The 23936-nt window shown below is 44.2% G+C and overlaps 1 protein-coding gene across 1 annotated transcript in view; it reads left to right on the top strand.

Annotated features, from left to right (window-relative positions):
• The first annotated feature begins 17622 nt into the window (after positions 1-17622).
• The window catches only part of Sema6a (semaphorin 6A), a 120894-nt gene continuing 114580 nt past the window's right edge, over positions 17623-23936 (top strand). Inside the window, exon 1 of the mRNA XM_028777202.1 lies at positions 17623-18074. The gene's annotated coding sequence lies outside the window, so the exon portion shown is untranslated. The remainder of the gene's footprint in view (positions 18075-23936) is intronic.

Below are 23936 nucleotides of genomic sequence, written 5' to 3'. Positions count from 1 at the left end.
AGTGGGACCACGCCTGAGCAGAGAGATGGAGACAGGGGCAGTGGGACTCTGCCTGAGCAGAGAGATGGCAGCAGTAGCCTGTTGGTCCTTCTCATTTTTTATTATTTCCCGCAACAAAGCTGTCTACTGACATTCATCGCTCTGCTTTCCAACTACAGGGACACTGTGACTACCTCAAGATTCTGCTGCCGTGAGGTTCCCTCCATGATGGACTGCACCCATGAACTATAAACCTAAATAAACTTGGTTTCTTACATTGTTTTTATCGGGGTGTTTTCTTCGGCAAAAGGAAAAATAAGTAATACAGAGATTCCACATTTTGTGCTGGCCCATTGTTAACATGGTGATGGAGCATGGGAGGGGTTATTAAACTCGGCTCCCCACCTGCAGAGTTCTACTAGTTATTCAAGAATCTGGCCTGATTTTACAATTCCTTATTGTGATTAATTGGATAGTAGGTAATAGCAACATATTTCAAATTGACTTATTGGTAGATTTATTGGTTTAATAACTGAAAACTCTTGGCAGCCTACTTGATGGTGTCTTTTGGTTTTTCGAGACAGGGTTTCTCTGTATAGCCCTGGCTGTCCTGGAACTCACTCTGTAGACCAGGTTGGCCTCAAACTCAGAAATCCGCCTGCCTCTGCCTCCCAAGTGCTGGGATTAAAGGCGTGCGCCACCACTGCCCGGCTGATGGTGTCTTCTAAGAAACAGGAAAAAAAGAGGCTTCCAAGTGAGCACACATTTTGGTTAACCTTTATTTGGACAAAAAAGAAATCAAAACCAAAAACTTGTCACCAAAGATCAAACCTTCTGGACTGATAGAGCCTGGCTCTCAAATTGGATCTCAGCTTCAGCAGAGCTCTTTGACTGGCAGCCTGTTGTTATTTATCCCAAGTTATTCAACTCTACATGGTGATCCTGAATCCAAGGTGATCGGGAATCAAATCCACCTGGGTTCACAGCCTCTAGCACTGTAGTAGGACTTATTATTTCTGCCAGTTTTGCTTCTGTTGTTAGATCCATTTTCCAGTGTGAGAAGCGTTTGTATATGTGGGGATGGGAGAATAAGCAGAAAATATGTGTGAGAGAGAAGGGGGAGGGATGATATAGAGGTAGGGAGAATAAGAGATGTAGAGAGGCACAGGTTCAGAGATAGGTTTGCCAGTGTCTATGTGATCACAGCCAGTTTGCATGTTAAAGCATAAAAGTTCAAGGGCTGTTTCTGCAGCAAAGGAGTGGATGCTAAGCCCTTTCCTGTGTTGTCATGGTTTTCTTACCAAGAAGTCTTAGTTCTGAGGCACTGTCTTCTGAAGTCTTTACATCAACAAAAGTCTTGGACTGATGCTACTCAAAGCTGACAATGCAGTGATAGAGCTGGTATATTTATACATGACTGGTGGCATCATTACTGGGCACAAGGCTTTGGAAAGTTATTGATCAATCTTGATCAATAGTCATAAAATGTACTTCTATTTGATGACTCAGTTATCCCCCTAAGGAGTTACTGCAGGAGAATAACTCAAATTTAAAAATTCATGCATGTAAAAATGTTTATTCAACAGTATCTATGCTAACAAGTCAGAAATGGTCTAGATGCCAACCACAAGGCAATAAATAAGTAAATTATAGCATAACAATTGAATGAAATATTGAATACTCATTAAAGGGCAATTATGAAGAGTATATAACAAGCATGCTAAGTGGAAATAGCTATCTACAAAAGTATACACACCCTTTGATAACACAAAATGTGTAAGTGCCAAATCCAACAGGCTCCAGGGATGGACCTGAGTAGAGGTGCCAAAGATAAGGAGAAATGATAGATGGATGCATAGAAAGGTTGGAATCCCGTAGACTGAGCTCACCGATGGAGAAACCATAGCACCACAGAAGCTCACCCTGATTATTACATAGAGTTGATTATATACGGGGTTGTTTTATACAGTTGAACAAGTAGGTGGGCTTATTACATCCAATAAACACACAGATGGGGTTTATGGTATAGTCAGATCAAGGAGACTGGTTCAGTTAATCTAGGTAGGAACAGACTGGTGAGGGAAACAGTCTTCAGGCTATAAGCATCCCAGAGGGAGAAAGCTATGGTGAACATTTTTTGCACACACTTAAAATTCACAAACAGAAGGAAAGAGTTTGCCTCTGGGTCTGAGGCTACAACCTTTGATGTGGCCATATCTTTGTCAATGACACACATTCTCTCAGGATTTGAGTCACTCAGGGTTCCTTCTGATCCTACATATAAGAATATAGCTGAACCCCTAAAAGGAGTATCTCAGAATAACATCCATGTGACTGGAACGTGGCTATGATGGGGAAGTTGTTTCTCTTTCAATTTCTTACAATATTGGTATAATAGTAAATTATAACAAACATTTTAAACAAGAAATTTCTATGACTAAAGAAGGATTATCTCAACTTCTTCATAGGGAGTATTTTAAGGATAAATGAGGTGTGTCTAAAATGTTTAGGAAATGCCTGCCACATACTGAAGAAGCAGTAAATACTGGCCATGAATATTGAGATAACACACAGAATATATCACATAGTATTCCGTGATAGGGAGTGGCTGTTTTACTGGAGCCGTTTCTAGTGATAAGAGAGTAAGTTCTCCTTACCATACACCTCCCTATCAACCACACTCCCTTATTCTACTGCTGTGATCTCTAGGGATTCCTGTTGGATGCATGGTATTTCTAGGGAGTCTTTGGCACAAGATTTATTGTCTGGCCTTAGACCTAAAGGGCAGTCCTCTTGGAAAGTATTGCTGGAAGGAACAGAAAGTATTGTAGATGTCTGTAAATGCCTTGATTGATATTGTCCTGTTGGGACAATGGCATGGAAAAGGGTGGTTGAAGAAAGAAGAGAAGAGAGGAAGAAAGAAGAGAAAGTTGAGTTTTTACAGTTAAACCATGTAAGTAATCCATGAATACATCCCCTTTCTACAGTCTGAGAATGTAATAGCTATCATTTCAGCTCAGCCTAAAATCTTCTGGGACACCTATCTTAGCCTGTTTGAGACAGCATAACAAAATTCCACAGACCAGGGGCCTAAATCAACAGAAATATATTTTCTCACATGTCTGTAGGTTACAAAGTCTATGATCAGGGTTCCCACAGGATTTGGTATCTAGTGAAGGTTCCTGTTTTGGTTCACAGTCAGCTGCCTTCTCAGTCTGCCCTTCGTTGGTACATCATGTGGGAAGAGGAATCAAAAGACAGAGATCCATAAAGGCAATGACATCATTGAATCTGGCCTCACCTCTATCCCTTCTGGTCTCACTAAACTCAATTACTTCCACACTCCAAATGCAGCCATTTTGGGGTTAAGCCTTGTGATGTGAACACATTATTCTGGAAAGATGAGAACAAGTATCAGAATTCACTTCAAATAGGGAACCAAAGGCAGACTACTCTAGAGATACCACGAAAGTCCAATTTGGTGAGCCAATGAGTTTTATAAGGGTTACTTGGAGAAATGTGGGTGAGTGGCTACATATAGAACTGGAAACGACTCGAACAAATTGTACCCCAAAAGCTTACCTTAGCTAAAACGACAGCTTAGGAAAGCAGGAAACCTGGCACTGGAGAGATGGCTTAGTGGTTAAGAACACTGACTGCTCTTCCAGAAGTCCTGAGTTCAATTCCCAGCAACTACATGGTGGCTCACAACCATCTGTAATGGGATCAGATGCCCTCTTCTGGTGTGTCTGAAGACAGCTACAATGTACTCATATGAAAAGAAAAGAAAAGAAGAGAAGAGAAGAGAGGAGAGGAGAGGAGAGGAGAGGAGAGGAGAGGAGAGGAGAGAAGAGAAAAAGAAAGCTGGAGACCTGAAGCACACTGAATAGCCTGCAGGCAGCTCAACAGCTTGAAACATGTCTTTGCATAAAGCTGTTGTTCAAAGCCTCTTGTAGCCAACTTGGATTGTGTGGAAGTGTCTGTCATCAGTCCTTATTGCTTATCTATGCTTCTCTATGCGCATAGAGGGAAGCCCTAGTGTATCTGGTCAGTTTTGTGGGCTTGCAAAGCTTTGAGCTGCTTCCTTCCTGAGCCCTCAGAAGCCTGATATTAGAACATCCTAGATCTTAACACATTTCCCATAGAGTGGAGCATTCTACCTAGGAGGAAAATGCTGTACAAGACTACATGGATGCATTTGGAAGAACCCAAATATTTAGTTTATAACAATACCCTGATAAGTTATGACTTCTGTTACCATTCTTGTTTTATGGTTGTTGTTTTCTTTTTGGTTTTTGAGATAGGTTTCTCTGTGCAGCTCTGACTGCCCTGGAGCTAGCTCTGTAGACCAGGCTGGCCTTGAACTACCTGCCTCTGCCTCTGAAGTTTTGGAATCAAAGACATGCACCACTATCACCCAGCTTCTATTACATTCTTAGGTACAGATTTTTTTCTAAAAATGAAAAATATATATAGTCATTGATTTTTATGAAATTATTTTTGTCCTGGGAAGTTTTAAAAATCTTCCTGTAAATAGACTAACTTTCTTTCTTTCCTTCTTTCTCTTTCTTCTTTCCTTTTGTAAAATATATAATATCTTGATGAGTTTTCATGGCAATACATAAATATTGATTTAAAAGTTTTAAGATAATGTTCTTATTCTTTGAGATGACTTTTAAAATTTAACTGTTGTATAATATTTTAAAATATGATTGCCACATTGACTTAACTACTTTAAATAATGGACACCATATTGCCAAATATTCATGTGTAAATTCTTTTTTACAGTTGCAAACAATTAGGCAATAAGAGACTTCATTTATGCCTCTTGGGGTGCAATTTGATTGATTCCCAAAAATAGATTATAGAATGTATACATTATCAATCTTAATAGAAACTGCTCCAACGCTGTCCAAAATGGTTGTGCTGGACCGAGAGCCTTGCAATGAGGCTCCTTATTCACTCTGGCCAACAAAGAAATTATCCAACATTAGCATACCTTTACTATGTGATGAGTACAAGACAGAAAGTTATCTTACTGCTTCAACCTGCATTTTTCTGAGTGATGTTGCAATACAGTATGTTCTGGGCTATGTTGGCCAACTGCATTCCTAAGTACTAATTTTTTATCTCATTTGATCATTTTATTCCTAGCATTAAAAACAAAAAACAAGCTGGGCAATGGTGGCACACGCCTTTAATCCCAGCACTTGGGAGGCAGAGGTAGGCGGATTTCTGAGTTCCAGACCAGCCTGGTCTACAGAGTGAGTTCCAGGACAGGCAGGGCTACACAGAGAAACCCTGTCTCAAAAACAAACAAACAAACAAACAACCGTATCTTATCCTCTTACTCAGTCTCTATAACTTCCTCATGTTAAGCCTTTGTTAATTGGATCCTAAATACAGCATCCCAGCCTGCTACCACCCTTCTTATTACAACTATAGAGTATTTTGACTTAGAAACTGTGAATTTTGGGAACAGTCAAATTTTCTGATATTTTTACTTTTATAGCTTTTGCTTTCCATGTCTTGAAAAGCCCTCTTCTGTCCCAAGGTCAAAATTGTGTTCTCCCCAGGCGATAGTAGCTCAGGCCTTTAATCCCAACACTTGGCAGGAAGAGGCAGACAGATCTTTGAGTTCAAGGCCAGCCTTATCTACAAACTGACCTTCAAAGCTAGACAGAGAAACTTGTCTCAAAAAACAATAGCAAAAAGCAAAACTATACAAAATGAAGCCCCCTCAAAACTCAATCAGTAAATCAAGCAATTGAACAAAACACCGTGTTCTCTAACATACATGAGAACACTCATGAGAACATGTTCAGAACATATACAACATATATGAGAACAATCTCATATTCTGTTTTCATTTTAGATATATCACCAACCTGGAATTTAGTTTTGGTAGTGCTAACAGCCAAGAACTTACATTATTTTTTTCTTAATTCACTGCTAGTTGTCCAGTGAGGAAAACTAACATGTTGGAACCTCAGTCTAAAAATGGAGAATCCTCTTCATAACTCACTGCCTTTGGACCACTGCCATATCCTTCCTCTCTCTGAATCAACCCAAACAACAGAGACGTCAGTGGTTCTCAACCTTCCTAAGACTGTGATCCTTTTAAATAGTTTCTCGTGTTGTGGTGACCCACCAACCATAAAATCATTTTTTTTTTTTTTTTTTTTTTGGTTTTTCGAGACAGGGTAGACCAGGCTAGCCTCGAACTCTCGAACTCAGAAATCCACTTGCCTCTGCCTCCCAAGTGCTGGGATTAAAGGCATGCGCCACCACCGCCCGGCTCCATAAAAACATTTTCATTCCTGCTTCACAACTGTAATTTTACTATTGTTATGAATCATAATGTAGATATCTGGTGGGCATGATAGCTGACATTTGACCCCAAGGGGGTCATGACACACAGGTTGAGATCCACTGGCCTAAGGTATTCTTATTCTCCATACAACAAATACAGGTTGCCAGTGTCATTTTTAGCAAAGTCAAACACTAAACTTGAATCAAAGCTTACTTTAACACTAATCACTCTCAAAGCCAATCATCTCTACAAATCTAATTATCAACCTCTGTTTTTATCTCTTTTATAATTAAATTTTTTCCTATAATTTGGTTTTTGGTTGAATGAGCCCATATTCGAATGTAGACAATTTGCTGACATTGTGCTCAGGAAAGATTTTCTGTAACATTAGATGCCTCCAGAACCACCTTCTATTCTGTTAAATTACAAGCAACATTAAACACCATGTGCCATCAAGATATTATGGACTTCTGTGTATTTTTCAAAAAAGAGTAGATAAGGGACATGTTAGGCACTTGATGCTTCTGCCCTAACATACCTCAGCTGGGCTTGGTGGTCACCAATGGCCTGATTCATTTTCAGACATTATGCCTGTGTCTCTGTGTATGTTCAAGATAGAGTCTTTGTCCTAAATTTCTTGTTAAAGAAAGTTGAGAGATGTCTTTCTGAAGAGTACTCTGGCCGGGCGGTGGTGGTGCATGCCTTTAATCCCAGCACTTGGGAGGCAGAGGCAGGTGGATTTCTGAGTTCGAGGTCAGCCTGGTCTACAGAGTGAGTTCCAGGACAGCCAGGGCTACACAGAGAAACCCTGTCTCGGAAAAAAAAAAAAAAAAAAGAGTACTCTGATTCCAACACCCAGTATGATTCCCAAGAAAAGTGAGCCCCTCAGACACAGGCCAGGCTGGCTCAGGCCTGAGTTATGAAAAGAATCTAGCAGATTCTGATACACTCAACGTAAATACTGTATATGTCCCAGAGAAGCTTCTAGAGCATCATGTCTCCTAGATTTAGAGACTAAAGTACTTTTGGTGGGCAACACTCTGGTGATTTCCGGTGTATTATTTCAGAAAAAAACTAGGCCTCAAGGTTGTCCAGGCTAGCTGTATTTTTTCCAGGTCTTAAACCTGTGCCATTTGCCACACGTGCTATCTTTCCCACCGATCAGACTACATTCCTCCTGTCAGCTCTCTTTCTTCCCCTTCCTTCTTCCCTTCCGCATCCTTTCCTTTATTTTCTTCCTTCCTTCCTTTTCCCCCACCACTCCCAGAGCTTCGAACAGACACTTGAGGTGCTGGAGGAAGATAATAATCTACAGGTCAGCACCGGAGAGTCCTCAACTGATCATTATTATTGGCTAAACGTATTATCTTGACTTTCCGTCTCTAGAACTCAGAAAAATACGTTTCTGTTCATCTACCCATGTAGTCTGTGGCACTTTGCTTTGGTAGACTTAAATGACTAACATAGATGTCTGGGTGGCGGTTTTAAGGTAACATTAACATCCTACTCTGGTCTGTGGACATGAACGGCTGAAGCAGACATCAAGGAGAGAGATAAGACCTACCTACTCATCTAGAGCAAGCCTTCTCCTTCCTGACCTCCTCTCTTAAGTGTCTACAGGGCTAGAAGACTAAACTTTTGAGTATTTTCCCCCTCACCTATCAAACCTATAACAAACACAGGTTAGCATAAGAAAGATATCAACTGAAGCTTTATGTGACAGGGAAGCCTTCAGATATAAAAACCCAGAGACAAAGCAAAAGCTCTATTTTTATGTTAGGTCCTGAGAAATGTATAGAATGGAGAATGAAATTGCATAAAACCGAAGGATAATGGACCAAGGGAAAACCCAGGTGGGCCTGCTTCTTCCTATTCTTGGGATCTCTGTGTGACATTCCTTCTTTCTGAGCTAATGAGGGTTTTAGATTGACTATCAGGCGAGGTAGGTTAGAGAATTACTTTATGGCCAGCTGACACACAAAGAGGAGGAAGCCAGAGTACTTTTCCTAGGTTTTATGGTAGGCTTTGGGAAGTAGGGATTCTGGTTTTCACACACAGCCTTAAGGAAGAGGAATCTTCATTTCCATGGCTTGACCTGACCTGGAAGGAAGCAAGAGAAAGCCAGGAAAAACTTGCTTCTGACAAAGCTCCCATGTCTTCTAGTCCAAAGTACTCACCGTGCTAGGGTATGAGACTTTGATTTCTAGACTTCTGAGTCCTAACAACATCTATTCTTATTCTCACAAGTAAACAGTAGCCACCTTCCCAAAGGAAATTGTATTATTTTGAAAATAAACGGACGTTGTCTACTTGAACATTAGACGAAGACATTTCATTGAGAAAACTCCGTATTTGAAGGCATTTCTTGACTTGGAGTTACACACTTTCTTGAAACATTACCTCGTATGTAGTATGGGCACTTATAAGCCTTACTATGACTGACATCGACAGCAAGTAAAAGAGCCAGTTTTTGCTCTGTTTGGTTGGTTGGTTTGGTTTTAGGAGGACAAGGTATATAGCTCTGGCTGGCCTGAAACTGTATATGTAGACCAGACTGGTCTCAAACTCCAGTTTCATGTTTTTCTCAACCTGATAAAGCTCATGATAGACTAGCAGGGAACAAATAGTAAACAAATAAACAAGCAAATATATATAAAGTCCGATGTCAAGGGAAGCCACAAGAGTGTGAACGGTGGAGGGAGCAGAGGAGATTGTGGAATTTTGAATCTAGTCACGAGTGCTTGCTGACCAAGCCTTGAGGGAAGATCTGCTGAAGAGGATGAGGCTTCCTAAGGACATAAAATTTGAGGAAGTGGGAGGAAACGCCTAACGGAACATAGCTGCAGGATGCAAGTAGGTCAAAGTGGAGTGAGAAGTAGGGAGAGAAGGAGGGAATGAGGTTAGACAATTAGAAGGCCATGGAGTATGGGCAGTGGATTTTACCCCAAAGGAAGCAGGAAAAAATCTGGTTGGTTTTCAGCAGCCAGAGGCCATGATTTTAATGAATGAACTGAAGAGTCATAGTGATGCTGTTGGGAATGAGCTGTAGGCAAGTGAGGTCAGCCCTATTGGGCACAGGTTAACATGCTGCTGGGTGCTCTGATGAAGATGAAGACGGTGGTGGCTTGGACTCATGCTGTAATGATGGAAAGAACCATGCTGAAATTCTGCATCAAGCTTAAAGGTAGGCCACAAATTTTGCTGGTGAATAGTATGTAACAAGTGAGAATGGGAGCTGGGCATAGTGACTGGCTGGGTAGCCAAAGGACAGCATCAATCGGTGAGAGGGTGTGGACTCCATACATAGAGGGTGATTCCTGGCCCACAGAACTAAATACAATCTTCTTATACCTTGAGTTTACAAGAAAGATAGCAGTTAAGAGAAAACAAAGCAAAACACCCTAAACTAAGATCTGTATTGACTAAGAAATTAAGAATCAAGGAGGGAAATTCCCTTAAGCAAGAGAATATAGAGAAGAAAAAAACCAGCCAAGCCCTGGGCTATCATGACGCAAACATTTGAACAGAGAGAGCACGCAGAGGAAGAAGCATGGGCTAGGGACTTTTCAGAAGTTGACCTCACTAGGATAAACACCTTTAAGGGGTTGTTAGTAAAAGGAAATGACTAAATTGCTTTGAGGCAGGCAAAGAAAGGGTGAGAGTGAGGTGTCCACTGCCTTTTCATTCGTCACTAACACAGCTCAGACCACCATAACCTCTATTAAAGCAGGTATGTAGACTTAAGTTCAGACCTTAAGCTGTAGGATTCTTGTTTCAATTAGTGACTGAGGGGAGTAGGAATCAGAGAGGAGGTCCTAGTGGCTGAGTCATTTGAATCTCTGGGGGTATACTGAGTCACACAGTACTAGTTACACTCAACTTCAATCTACAGGTTATATCTGGAAGCACTTAGTCCTAGCTAGTTAAATGTCAGCAGTGTTTTATAGAACAGTTAACTAGAGACTTCTCTTGAGTACAAAAATCTCAAGCAAAGTTAATGAAAGTATTCTTATATTTTATAGTTATGCATATATAGGGTCATTTCCCTAGTTATATACTCAGTAGAATTATTTTTATATAGTTAAAATCTAAACATATAATTTTTAAAATTTTATTTATTTATTTATTTATTTATTTATTTATTTATTTATATGTGTGTGTAAGAGTCTGTAGGCACATGTATGGATGTCAAAAGGCAACTTTGGGAGTTAGTTCTCTCTTTCCACTACTCTGGGTTCAGGCTGACTGCAGGTGCCCTTACCTGTTGAGCCATCTTACGCACCCCAAGCATATAATTTGTAAAGTATACTGGCTGTTATTCACAATGACCCACCAAAAGTATAGATGTTCAACACAGCTATCTCCTGTTGAACAGTTTTCATGTTAAATCAAGGCTAATACCAGCTTGATGCCATGTTTCTGGTTATGAAATGACTCCTAAACATACATTCATCAAAAAGAGCCTGGAAATGTTGATATCAATACAGTTTTGCAGTGTAATCTAAAAACTAAAGTTGGAACAACCTGAAGTGTAAATTTCACTCTGCGCATGTACAGGTTAGAACAATCCCCTCTTCTAGCTGGGCCTTCCATGAAGCGAAGGCCTTGTGGAGAGTCTCAGAAACAAGTGTATTTTAGTATTCAGCATTCCTCTGGTCAAATGCAAATTACAAAGTGGTATTTAATTAGTCAATTTATCTAATTTTGAGTAGGATAGGTTACATTTAGGTAATTACATTTTAAAACAAACTCATATCCAAGTAGATACCATTAAGTCTAAATATTAGGAAGAAGGGGGATTACAAAGTTAGGCTGGAAAAAAAGGAAAAAAAAAAAAACCCAAAGACAATCTTTGTTCTATATCGTGTAACAAATGAATTCAACTGCATCTAAAGGTCTTTTGTGAGGAAAAAAAAATAGATTTGTACGTTCTGGTTTGCTTAACGTGCATTGTTCATTCATTATCTTATTTCTAATCTACCATTCTCTTAATCTTCCAAACAATAATTTGATATGCAGAGTGAATGGAGGAAGGCTTTGCTGTGGTACAGTGGATTGATTGTTGTGCTGTGGGGGAGGCAGCAGGGTGCAGCTATTCACAGAGGGGCAGACAGTAAATCACTGTTAGCCAACCCCACTTGTATCACACCCAGTGGACTCAAATCCCAGCTTCACCTCCTGCCATGCGCCTCTTAGAGTTTCTCATAATCCCAAGCATCTTTTCACATTTACCCACCACTTATGTCTCTAAGGCTTTTCCCCTCCCCATTCAGTCAAAAATGCCAGACACAGTAAGGTGGCAGTTATATGTCTGAGGTAGCCTACATTCATCTTTAGATCCAGAATCACAAAATAAGAAGGACATAACTGCTTCCCAGTGTTTCTTTTTCTTTATTATTTTAAAATGCTGCTCTTTTATCCAATGAACTCTCCTTTATATTACCGAAACCTTGAAGAGGAACTCAACTGCTTTTTACTAGGTCAACCTTCCCTTTATGAATGGAGCTCCTGCTGTCTGCTAGGTGCTAGAGATAACAGTGAAAATCAGAGACTGTGCTAGGGCTTAAGGCTTCTAGTCAAACAGGAAAGAAAATCATTGAACACACCATTACACAGTATATCAACTCTGGCTAGCATGTAGTCAGATATGGCTGGATTTGGGTATGAAGTAAACTAACAGAGTCCTTTAAGAATGAACAAATAATGAGAAGTGTGTGTGTGTGTGTATGCATGTGTGTGTGTGTGTGTGTGTGAGAGAGAGAGAGAGAGAGAGAGAGAAAGAGAGAGAGAGAGAGAAAGGATTTTCTAGAAGTATGATATTTGATGCTGATACCTGAAGGATGAGTAGGGGTTTTTGCCAGGAAGAGGGGCAGGAAAGTAGCAAGCAGAAGTAAGACAGGCCTTACACAGAAGGGGGAGTCCAGCTTTTTAGGAAAACACATACACACACACACACACACACACACACACACACACACACACACACAATTTGCCATGTGTATCCTGGGAACTGAACCTGGATCCTCTGGAATAATGACAAGTGCCCTTAACCACTGAGCCATTTCTCTAGCCAGAAAATTAAACTATGTAACCCTATCTTATTTCTTAAAAGGGGGGAGGGTGGGGAGAGGAAAAGAAAAAGATTATAAACCAGGATGACATTTTTTAAAACGATTGTTAATTCTGAGTGGCAAAAGATGTTAATTATTCTCTATCTTTTTGTTTCCTCTCTTTTTTTTTTTTTTTTTTTTTTGGTTTTTCAAGACAAGGTTTCTCTGTGTAGCCCCCTGGCTGTCCTGGAACTCACTCTGTAGACCAGGCTGGCCTCGAACTCAGAAATCCGCCTGCCTCTGCCTCCCAAGTGCTGGGATTAAAGGTGTGCGCCACCACCGCCCGGTTTTTTTTTTTTTTTTTTTTTTAAGGAAGGAGAAGTAGGAAGAGATGCAGGGGACGGACTGGCACTGTGTCATAGAAAGCAAGAACAGAAAGAGCTTCAATTTCACAAGGAGAAATAACTATCTCCACTCTGCTGAGAATTCAAATGAAATAAAAACCTTAAAATACCCACTGCATTGGATGCAACTGATTAATTTAGGGAAAGCTTTGTTGAGGGGTTGCCAAAAATAGTGGGTAACTATAGTACCACACTCTCAATAGATAGGTTATCTTAGCAGAATTAATCAGAGAAACACTTAAACTAAAAAACTTCAAAGAGCCCAACAGAGATTGGCAGAACATTACACCCAGGCACTGTACAATACACGTTCTTCTCAGAAGCCCATGCATGAGCTTTCTCTAAATTGCATCATATATTAGGATACAGACATGGAAGGAACAAATGAGTAAACGGATAAGGTGATCTTCGACTATCTTTGACAACACTTGCTTTTGGAAGAGAAGAAAGTGAAAGATGGCCTAAAGGAATAGAGAGGGCCCAAGGACAGCTTATTTGTAAGTTGACAGACAATGTTTATATATTGAATGGGGAGATGCAGAAAAGGGACTAAAATCAACTGGAATGAATTTTGGAAAATAGATCAACAATGCAGAACATGGGAAGAGACTGGCTTCATGTTGTAAGAAATGCTCCCACCAAGTAAGAGAAATGAGGACAGGAACAAGCATATCCTAATAGGTTGAACAGTAGGACCTGCATAGTCCAGCCATGGTCACCCGCATGCTGCTGGATGACTAATAGTCTCAATCTGACATCTGATGGCCTGGAAGATTCCTGAAGAGTTACTGGTCTTCAATCCACGTAGGAAGGCTGAAGGCACTGAGCCTAGTGTTACCGAGGGATGGCAGCAGCAACAACAGATGCATTCACCATCAAAAAGCAAAAGACAGGCAGGCAAAGGGCACTGCTTTCTCCTCAGAGCTGTTCATATCTGGGTCAACTGCAGAAGCTGCCCTCACAGACCTGTATAAAGATTTGTCTCTTAGTTAATTCAAGATCCCACCAAATTGACAGTCAAGATTAACCATTATGATCCCCATACAGCTGTCCAATGCAAGAACAGAGAAGGCTGATCTTAGCATAATTCAGGGCTGGCTAATGAGAGTTAGATGTTGACAGAGAAGCCAAGAAACTAGAGAAAGGGAGGAAGAGGAGGGCAAAGGAAGGGGGAAAGAAGAAGGAGGAGGAGGGGGAGGGGAAGGGAGAGGAAGAGGAAGAGGAGGAGGAAGAGGAAGAGGAAGAGGAAGAGGAAGAGGAAGAGGAAGAGGAAGAGGAGGAGAAGAGACAGAGACCGTGTGCTGGAGAAAACAAAGTTTCAGAACATACCCAGGCTGTAGGGTCACAGTGGTTCTGTGAGCTGCACGTTAGAATTGTCTGGGAAGGCTCAACAAACCTTAGGCCCAGGTCCCACCCCCCACCCCCCCAGGTAAAAAACTTAAGATACCTGAGCATTTGCATCCTTTAAGATGCTCCCTGGGGGTTCTAATAGCAAATGGATTTTGAAACCGCAGATTTAAACAGAAAAGAAGTTTGGATAAGATGTGTGGGATACAGACAGGTTTCTCTTTGTGAGTGATTACATCCCAAAAGAGACTCTCCACGGTCCCCCCAGGATTTCATACCCACAGGGTCAGAAGAGCCAGCTCAAAGCCCTTTCTCCCAGTCTTTTTATTTTAAAGCAGCAGAGTTTCTCATCAGATGTCTAGGTATATTCTTTAAAGGCATGTTGGGTGAGTTTACCTTTTTTTAATCTTATTTCACACACACAACCTGCCCCTCCACCCCCCACCTTTTTAGGTAATCTGAGGGGAGTGGATATGGTCACATAAACATCTCTTGAAGAAAGTCACTCCAGGTAGTTTCTAGTCCTGACCTAATTCTTGACAGAAAGCCACCTCTTTCCTCTGGGACTCCTTCTGACCCCTGTAAATTGTGACCTTAGGACTCATGCGGATGATGACAGATGTGCTTGCTAATGCTTACTAGGCAGTGACTGTCCTAGATTCTCTGTTCACACTGGCTAGTCCACAACATATCTGAGAAGTCAGTAAGTTAGGAACCCCTGGGACAGGTAAGTCAACGGTGGCTCCAGAAAGATGTGATGTGCCCAGGATGATCAGCTAATATATTGTCTAACCCCAGGTGTCCTCCTGAAACACTCCACCCCATGGCACTGAAAAATAAAACGAGCTAAGTTTTCAATTCTAACATTCTGTGATTCTTTACTTTCATTGGCTTTTCCTCTTGACTATCAGGGTAAACTGCATACTCTAAGAGCTTTGGAGGGGCAGCGATTTTGCTGAAAAGGTAAATTTGGCTTTTGGGAGAGTGTGAAGGGGAAATGGCATCATGAGGTTTCTAGGATTGGCTTTCCTTCCTAGTTCCCGGAGCATCTTTTCTCTCAGGTGTAAAAGTAGTATCACATGATCAGGACATCGGGCGCGTAATTGGATAGTGAGCCTTTAGGATCTAATAATTGCCAGGAAGATTCTGGGTGGTATTTCTTTACCGTCAAAAGTAAGTTCAAATTCTTTCCCTCTTGTATCCCACAATTTTAAATTAGGTAAATTTAATCTCTTTCTTCATGGCTTGGTGTTACTACAAGTTAAACATGCAAGTATTAATATTGAAAATAATTACCCTTTACACAATATCTTGAAACACGATGTGGGGCACTTCCAATATATCCATAAAGCAAACAAGACAGCTTAATTGTTTGTTTCTCCAAGGGAAGGAGCTAAACCGGAATTAATTTGGTTCTGTCTGTGAAACAATTCGTTTGCTCTGCCTAATTCTGCCAATTAAAGAACTTTTCCCAGACATAATTAGCATGTAAATCAGCGGTGGGTAGCGAAGAGGGAGCCTTGGCGACCGGCGCGGGGTGTAGATGCCGGACGAAGAACCGATTGCCCTGAGTCTGCTCGTCCTTAGCCTAAATCTGGGTGTTAAGAGAAGTCTCCGCCAAGAGAGCCTGTCCCACCAAGCCCCAGGGCTAGGAGGGCGACACATAGAGGCAGCCTTCACCCTAGCCTCCAAAACCTGAACAAGTCAGCCGCCTCCCACCTCCAATCTTCCAGAGTCGCGCCCAGAGCCGCAGGCGCTGCGCGCGCACCTAGGGCCGCGCCCCCAACCACCCAGGATCGATATCAGCTTTTGCTAGCGCGGGAAGGGTGGGATAGCAGCCCCTGCTGGTAGTTTTGGAGAACAGCAGAACTGATTTTCCCATTTAATCATTCTTCCCACCCTTTCCCCAGGTGGTTTTGTTAGAGGGGGAAAAAAAAGCCAGAGGGCGGAGATGTTGAGGACGTTGTCACGTATTCATTTTTCTTTCCTGCGCGCTCACGAGCAGATTTTTGCACATTTTTGCAAGAATGAAAATCAGGGAACGTGGACTTAGTGGCACCAGTCCCAAATTGGGGAATAGGTACAATTTCTAATATTAAGCCTCTCAGCCAAGCAGGGTCTGAGACTCCGACTCTCCTCCCGGCTGCCTTTTCTCCGCTGACCTAACATGCAGTAGAGACTGCTCCGGGAACTGCTTGGCCACCCGACGTTACTTTCTTTGAAAGCTGTGGTGGCCTCGGTGGGCACCATCTGCGAGACCTACTCTGGGAGCAGCAGCCCAGGCGCGCAGTTGCTTGCGGGGCGCAGCCGGCGCGGCCGGGAGAGCGCAGCGGCTGGGGGAGGGGGACTGTGGTGTGGCCTGACTAGTTGGCACAAGCCTGTAACTGCAAGACTTCTTTCCTATTGTAAGTCCAAGCAGCGGAGAGAGGCCGTGCCTGCCATTCTTCATGCTTCATAACAATAGAGCCTTGGAAATAGTTGCGATTTCCCTCTTCCAAGAAGCTGCCGGGTCCCCTTTGGTATTGTTTGAGTCTTATTTCTAAAGTTTACTCATTTCTAAGAACAAATCCTCACTGCGGACTTTGAAACTAAGATAGTTTAAAACAGATCGCGGTCTTTAACCACGTTCTCAGCACAGTGCTTTATATGTTTATGTAGCGTATGCTACGACTGAGTGTGTAGGGGAACTATTTTTAACCACATCGCCTTGTATCTAATTCATCTGAGTAGGAAGAGGGTCCATCACTTCCAGAGCCTACCTCCTCATACAGTAATCAGAAATAGAAAGGTTCGCCGACTCTTTAAAACTTTTCCATTTAAGAAAATCGATGGAGAAACTCTTTCTTGTAACTCGCTCCTCACCAAGTCTATTTTTATTTATTTTTCTGATTTGGCAGGGCTCAGCAATGCTGTCTGGGATTTCTTTCCTTTTTCTTCTCCCCCCCACCCCCTTTGCTAGAGCAGCTGTGGGGGTGGGGAGACAGGGGCTGGGCTTCTAGAGTCGCCCCCGCTGGGACCTCCCGGGTGCGCGCCCGGGGGTGGGGAATCGAAGTGATAGGAAGCGCGGCTGGCGACTGAGTCCAAAGCTCCACCTGCAGCCACACGGCAGCAGGTCTCCTCTTCCTTTGGCTTGCTCGCACTTTCTGCCTCCCTCTCCCTCCCTCGCACACACATCACTGCTCTCCTTCGGGTCGGAGGAGACGCCATCCCAGGGAGGCGGGGTTGCTGGAGGAGAGTCCGCTCTGCGTAATCCAGTCCGGGACTTGGCTCCGCCCGGAGCGTCGGCCTCTCCTGTGACACAGGAGTAGTGAGCCGCACGGGGTGAGGCTGCAGCCAACTCCGCTCCCCACGCACTCGGCTGCCTAGGCGCTCTGGACGCAGCACAGGCGCTTTTCCTCGGTGCCGACTCCCCGAGATGCCCGCCTAGGAGCGTGCGGCCGCGGCCAGCGTCGCCACACCCGGGACACTGCACTCGGGGTTGCAGAGCCGGCCAGAGCTCTGCACCTCTGCCTCAACCCCCACCCCGCCCCCCGCCCTGAAATGACTAGTTAATGGGCGCTGGCACCGCTGAGGGGACTCAGAAGTGAATCCAAGTGGAATTTGGATTTGGAAAAAGAGTTTCTTGAGCATTTTCCCTGGTCCTCGCTGGTTTTCTTCTTTTTTTTTCTGTTTTTCTCCCTTTTTTTCTTTTCTTTTTCCTTTTTCAGTTTAAAACATTTTTTTTCAATTTTTTTGGTCTTCCTCTCACCTCCTCTTCTGTCATTGGAGATGAACACAGCTCGCTTGCATCCCAGAAAGTAATCGCCGTGACTGTTGCCCCCAAAGAGACAAGCACACATGTAGGAATGACAAAGGCTTGCGAAGGAAAGAGCGCAGCTCAAGGCCCAGAGAGATCTTCTCGATAATGGATTACTAAATGGGATACACGCCGTGCCAGTCCGCTCCGAGCCGCGGCCGCCTGCCCGTCGATGCACCGAAAAGGTATGGCTCCGGCATCCCTGGCGCCCCACCTCCTGGATCCAGGCTGGGGTGAGGGTCCTGGGGTTACCCCTGGTTCGCTTTGTGGGCTTTGTAGTGCTTGTGTTTTATTTGGTCTCACGTCTCTATCTCCTGAGCGTTGTCCCTTTCTGGGGGGAGAGTAGCCCCGAGCCTTCCCTTCAGCTCTTTGCAGTCCTGAACCCCAGAGACCCCGGGCTCCATGTCAGGAGGAGCTTCCTCACCCGCGTCGCGCACAGCACCGGCGCCGCCCCGGACCGAGACCGAGCGGATGGCTGTCCTACCCAGTGGTGGGGTGTGTGTGTGTGTGTGTGTGTGTGTGTGTGTGTGTGTGTATGACCCAAGTCTAAGAGCTCACTCTTGGGCCAGTAGGGAGGAAGAGCGGCCCTGGAGGGTGGGATTCTCTAAAGCTCCGGGTCTTGGTGTCGGTTGCTGGGGAAGGGGAAAGGGTTCTGCCCTCGAGGGCTAGGGAGGGTTGGGGAGTACAAGGCTGTTTGTGTCCAGCCACAGGTTTAGTCTCTGATGTGGGATAAATGGTTGTGCCCAGACGGTGGAGAAGAAATGAGGATCTTTTGTTATCAGTGCGGGGTCTGGGCTGGGCTTGGTTGAGTGCGTGAAACTTGTAATGGCCCTGAGCATCTGCGCGCCCTGCCTCTTGGTGGGATCCACTCTTCAGTCGCTCCTGGCACTAGAGGTTCCGGGCTTTGTTTGCTGGAGAAAGTGCCTAGGAGCAGTGTCTTCGTACGGCGCGGCGCGCCCGCCCTAGGTCCTGTCCCCTGCCTCAGCTCCCACTCGAGCAGGGCACCATTTGTCGCAGCTGCGTCTCTCAAGCACTGAGCTCTCCAAGCTAGGGCTGGCCCCTGCTGCTCCCTCCTCCAAGACCTGTGCGGTCCCTCTCGAGAAAAGAGGTACCCCGGGAGACGGAAGGGTGGGGAGACCTGCTAAGAGATAGCTTTGGGCTTGCCACTCTGATGTAGGCTCTACTTGGCTGTAGATTGTGGGTGTCCTGACTGCTTGCTGTATCCTGGAGCTCTGCCTCTGTGGGGCTGTGGGGAGTCTGAAGCAAGCTGGGCAATTCCTTCTTAGCGATCCTACTACTGGGTAGAGACTGTCACCTTCCCCGATTGCTGCGTTTCACTCAGTTCCCCACGGAGGGAGACGGTGCATGAAGCAGGATCTGAGGTCTCCCGCGGGCTGTACAGAGCCAGGCTGCTGTCCTGGTCCTGCCTGTGTCAGGGAGAGAAACCGGATCCCGACATTTTTACCCGCTCGCTCGCCGCTCCTTTCCCAGCGCCTCCTTCCCTTTAAGTGCAGGGCCCCTGTACCAGGCGCTTCTGGAAAGTTTCTGTGATAGCTTAAGACTCCTGGAAACACCAGCTCAGCGTGTTCATTCTGACACCGAACGAATTGCGCGGACAACAGGGATGTGAGTAGGAGCTAGACGCCTGCCCACTGGAGAATGGTACCTCCTGGCCCGCCGCACTTGCTGGACCAGGGTCTCAAGCAACTGGAGAAGGGCCGGGGCGGCGGTGTTGGGACGAATTAAATTACGATGCTAGTGTGACCACAAGTGGCGGACAGAAGCTACTGTGAGGGCGCGTGTGGACACTGTTTCTAGCTCGCTGGCTCCCGAGTTTCTGGCTCCAAGCTCAGCATCCCGAACCCCCTGCGCCAGGCGCAAGGCATTGCGGCTCGCACATGCCCAGGGAGGAGAGGAGCAGGGCCAGGTGTTCGTGGAGTGGAAGAAGGAGGAACGATTGGAGGCGCTGTGCTCCTAGCCTGGGCAAGCGTTTCCAGGGGCGGCCTCCAGTTCTGTGGAGAAGTGGGCAGTCCTGCCGGCAATTCCGCCACAGTCGGTGCAGAGCAATTGTGGCAGACTTGAGTGTGGTGACCAAGACCAGCCACAGAGGGATGTCTCCCTGTTTACTCTGGATGAAAATCGAGTTACTACTGAATGGGATCCTTGAAAGGCTTAAATTAAAATACGGTTGAAACCTGGACACACACACACACACACGGTATTCACAACTTTTCTTGCCATTTAATACAGTTGCTGCTAGCGTTCTATATCAGTGGCTCTTAGAAGAAGCTATCGTTTAAGGCCCTCAGCTCTGGTTTTCACGCTTTTCTTGGGTTGGGCACTCGAGTGCCTTTGCCTTGTTTTTCCTTAATCCTGGTGATTTGGGCCTTCCTTCCCCTGGCGGACTTATAATTTTGGCGTCAAATCCACCATCTGCTACTGTGATGGCAGGGGGGTTAGTGGTTTCAGATACATTAATTCTTTATTTAGCTCCTTCCCCGCCCCCCTGTAAAGGCGCCTGTACTGGATTTTTGAATGAAAAGACCACACTTTTTTTCTCTCCCTACCCGGACAGCTACCAGAAGTCAAAATAGCAAGCGTTTTGTATAGTTTATAAACTCCACGTTTAGTCTTCCACAATAAACTTTTATTAAACTACTCCAGGCACCAGAGGTAATTATTAACCTAACCTTAAATACAGTGGCAGATCTGTGTCTCCCTCTCTCAACCTAAACTGTCTGTTAAAGCATAATTGCCCTGGCTGTTTGGATTTGGGTTACCTATTTCTGTTTATGTAGTAACTCTTTGAATTTCCTGGTCTTTGGTTTCATACATTCTTGAACGAAGGACTTTGCAAGTCAATCTAAGCAGGAACGAAGGAGCAACAGATTTGAGACCTTGATTTTGTTAGCATGCTTTAGATTCATCTTGATGCAAAGACATATTCTATTTATGTTTGTTATTTTCTGTGGTTGGGAGTGATAGTCTCCCTCATGTGTTACATTTTACAGCTGTGACCACTTAGGAATTGCCACATCCCCAAGAATACATGCAGTCTGCATATATGAATGTTTCAAAGTCATTGCCTTTGGAATCACCTGAAGAGTTTGTGCTGGATAAAATGTCTAAATTTAAATAGGGTGAAAAATACATATGACCTTGTGTAGAACACTCAAGAAAATGATGAATGAATAAACAGATGAATGGGCTTGTCACGAATGGTTCACTATTTTCTTGTAGAGCAGGTTGGTTTATTTTTCCTGTCATGAAAACAGACAGTGCTTCCTTCCCAGTGAGTGGTCATTACACAGTGATAATAAGGGTGGCTCTTTGGACACAAATGCACACCTCTCAAGTTCTTTCCACAACTAGCAGTGCTTTCGCTAATCATTTTACAGGGGAGACCATCTGCATTTTGAGGAGGATTGTAACACTGCACCGGTGAAGCTGCGTGTGTTACAGAGTCACACAGGCTGTTACCCTTGAACAAAAACAAAGCATCCCGGTTTTAAGAACTTGTACTAAATTTACAGTAAGCACCTATGCTTGCAAAGTGAATGGGCAATTGCACTTACATACAAAATGGGGGTGGGAAATAGTGTTTTGGCATGAGGAAGTTTATATGTGACCCGTATATTTATTATAGGCTAGTTCTTTTCAGGGCAGTAAAAGGGAGTGTGGATGGGGTGAAAAATAGTTTTGAGAGCTAGTATAGGCGTCCATCTAATTTGTTTACACAAAGGGAATCAGAGAACAAGCCCAACTAATTGAAATGCCTTAATTAGGCACCTGCCATTTCACCTCCACATCAAGTCTGTGTCTACACTGCCCCTCCCTGCCACACCCTCCCTCGGCTTAAGACAGTTTCTTGTCCTCCTCTCAGTAAGGATGCACTTTGCTTTGTTATTTAAGAACCGTGTGTTATAGCACCTAGGTTCGTGCCAGAGAAAGGTGGAGCCTTGGAGCATCCTGCTGGGCCTTCCCCTAGCCACGCCTCTTCTAGGGTATCCTGGAGCCAAAGAGCTCTGAGATATTTTTATTTCAGAGTGAAGGCTTTTCTCATTTGCCTTAAAATGTACTGCTAGAGCAACTGAGCTATTCTCTCTGGCAACCACATGGCTGCCTCTTGGGGATATGGTAAGGTAGGGAAGGGAGGGAGGCATTTAATCCCTTTGAAATGGGCAAATAAGATGTCAGACCCACAAACCTCCTGGGAGAAGGGAGTTCAGGGCTACTTAGCACAGGACTATTACAGATCGGTAGATACACAAGGGCATCTCGCTTTGTGAAACAGGCAAGCTCTTGCAAAACATTTTTATTAGAATATTTGTAATTGTACTCATGGAGAGTCATATTATACTACCAGTACACCGATACCCATATAACCTCTTCTCCCAGACCAGGATAGTAAATCGCTAGGGCACACTGGGTAGGTAGCTCTTCTCGGACCTTATAGATACGTCAAATCTAACATGTTAGGAAACATTATTCTAGCTCACTCTACCCAAATTAGCTTTCTCCATCACCTCCACCGTGGTAACTCCATGAATTGCTCAGGTCCCATAGTCTATGGTCAGCTTTTGCTTCTCTTATACCAAGGCTTCAGGACACACTCGCACTCTGTCCCCATCTACCACCTTCTTGCCTGTCCCTCACATAGTCCTCCTCTGCTGGGCTATTGTGCCAGCATCCCCATTAGCTCCCCTGCTTCTGCTTTTGGCTCCTATCAACTTCTCTCAACACAGCGGCTTAAACACAGCAATAATTAAAAGTAAAGAGATTCCTAAACTACCTCACCTAGCCTATCTGTTTCTACCAAAAGCTTAAGTTCTTCCTCTGGCACAGGATCTACACTCTGCCCTCTCCCCTCTCCTTGGCATCCATTGCTCTTTGAGTTTATCTGTACCTGCGGGCACTCGGCCCTGGAGGTCCTTCCTGGGGTCTTTTTGTTTTTTCTTTTAAAAGAATCATTTATTTATTTTATGTAAATAAGTACGCTGTTGCTGTCTTCAGACACACCAGAAGAGGGCATTGGATCCCATTACAGATGGTTGTGAGCTACCATGTGGTGGCTGGCAATTGAACTCAGGACCCATGGAAGAGCAGTTAGTGTGCTCTTAAGGGATGAGCCATCTCTCCAGCCCCCACAGGGTCTTTTGTACAGCTTTTTGGGAGTTTGGGGCAGCTCTTTTTCCAGATGTCTGCATGATTTACTCCTCGTACCCTACAAACCTCTGCTCAGATACCACTTTGTCAGCAAAGCCTTTCCATGCATCTGATTTACTTGACCTCTGACTTCCTCCCTTCATCTTCTAGAACACAATACCAAGGGGATGAGTAGTATCTTTATGGTTTATTCACTTTTTTATTGCACCCCTCCAAACAAAGAAAAACCTGACTGATCCATCACCAGCCTTCCAACATTACGTGTTTGTTGCATGAATAAAGAGGGCATCTTTTTTTTCTTTTTAATGATTTATTTATTTTATGTATATGAGTATACTGTAGCTGTCTTCAGACACACCAGATGAAGGCATTGAATCCCATTACAGGTGGTTGTGAGCCACCATGTGGTTGCTGGGAATTGAACTCAGGACCTCTGGAAGAGCAGTCAGGGCTCTTTACCACTGAGCCATCTCTCCAGCCCAAGAGGCCATCTTTTTGTAGATAAGTAATTCTAGGTATTATCTCTTTTTCTGCCTCGTTTTTCTTCCATCTCATGTGAGATGCTTCCTGCCTGCATCCTTCCTGTATCCTTCCTGCATGCATGACTATGCATCTGCTGCCTTCCTTATACACAGGCACCATTTCTCCTCTCCAGTCAGTGGAATATTCACAGGGTGTTGTTTTTCCAGTCTTGATAATGGATTGGAGTCTTTTCATTCCCACAGGCTCACCCAGTCCCCTTCTAGGGCCAAGAGCGCACATCTGTTAGACACCTGGTTACAGCTGGAGGAGGTCTGAACTAGGGAAAATCAACTTGCCAAGAAATGGAGCTAAGAAGTAGCCAGCACTTATGGGGACTGAGCTTTTGACTCTGGTCTCAT

This window comes from Grammomys surdaster, unplaced genomic scaffold, assembly GCF_004785775.1.
Source record: "Grammomys surdaster isolate TR1022 unplaced genomic scaffold, NIH_TR_1.0 278, whole genome shotgun sequence".
Taxonomy (NCBI): Eukaryota; Metazoa; Chordata; class Mammalia; order Rodentia; family Muridae; genus Grammomys; species Grammomys surdaster.
Note: the sequence above shows the minus strand (reverse complement) of the source record. Positions and strands in the feature narration are given on the sequence as shown.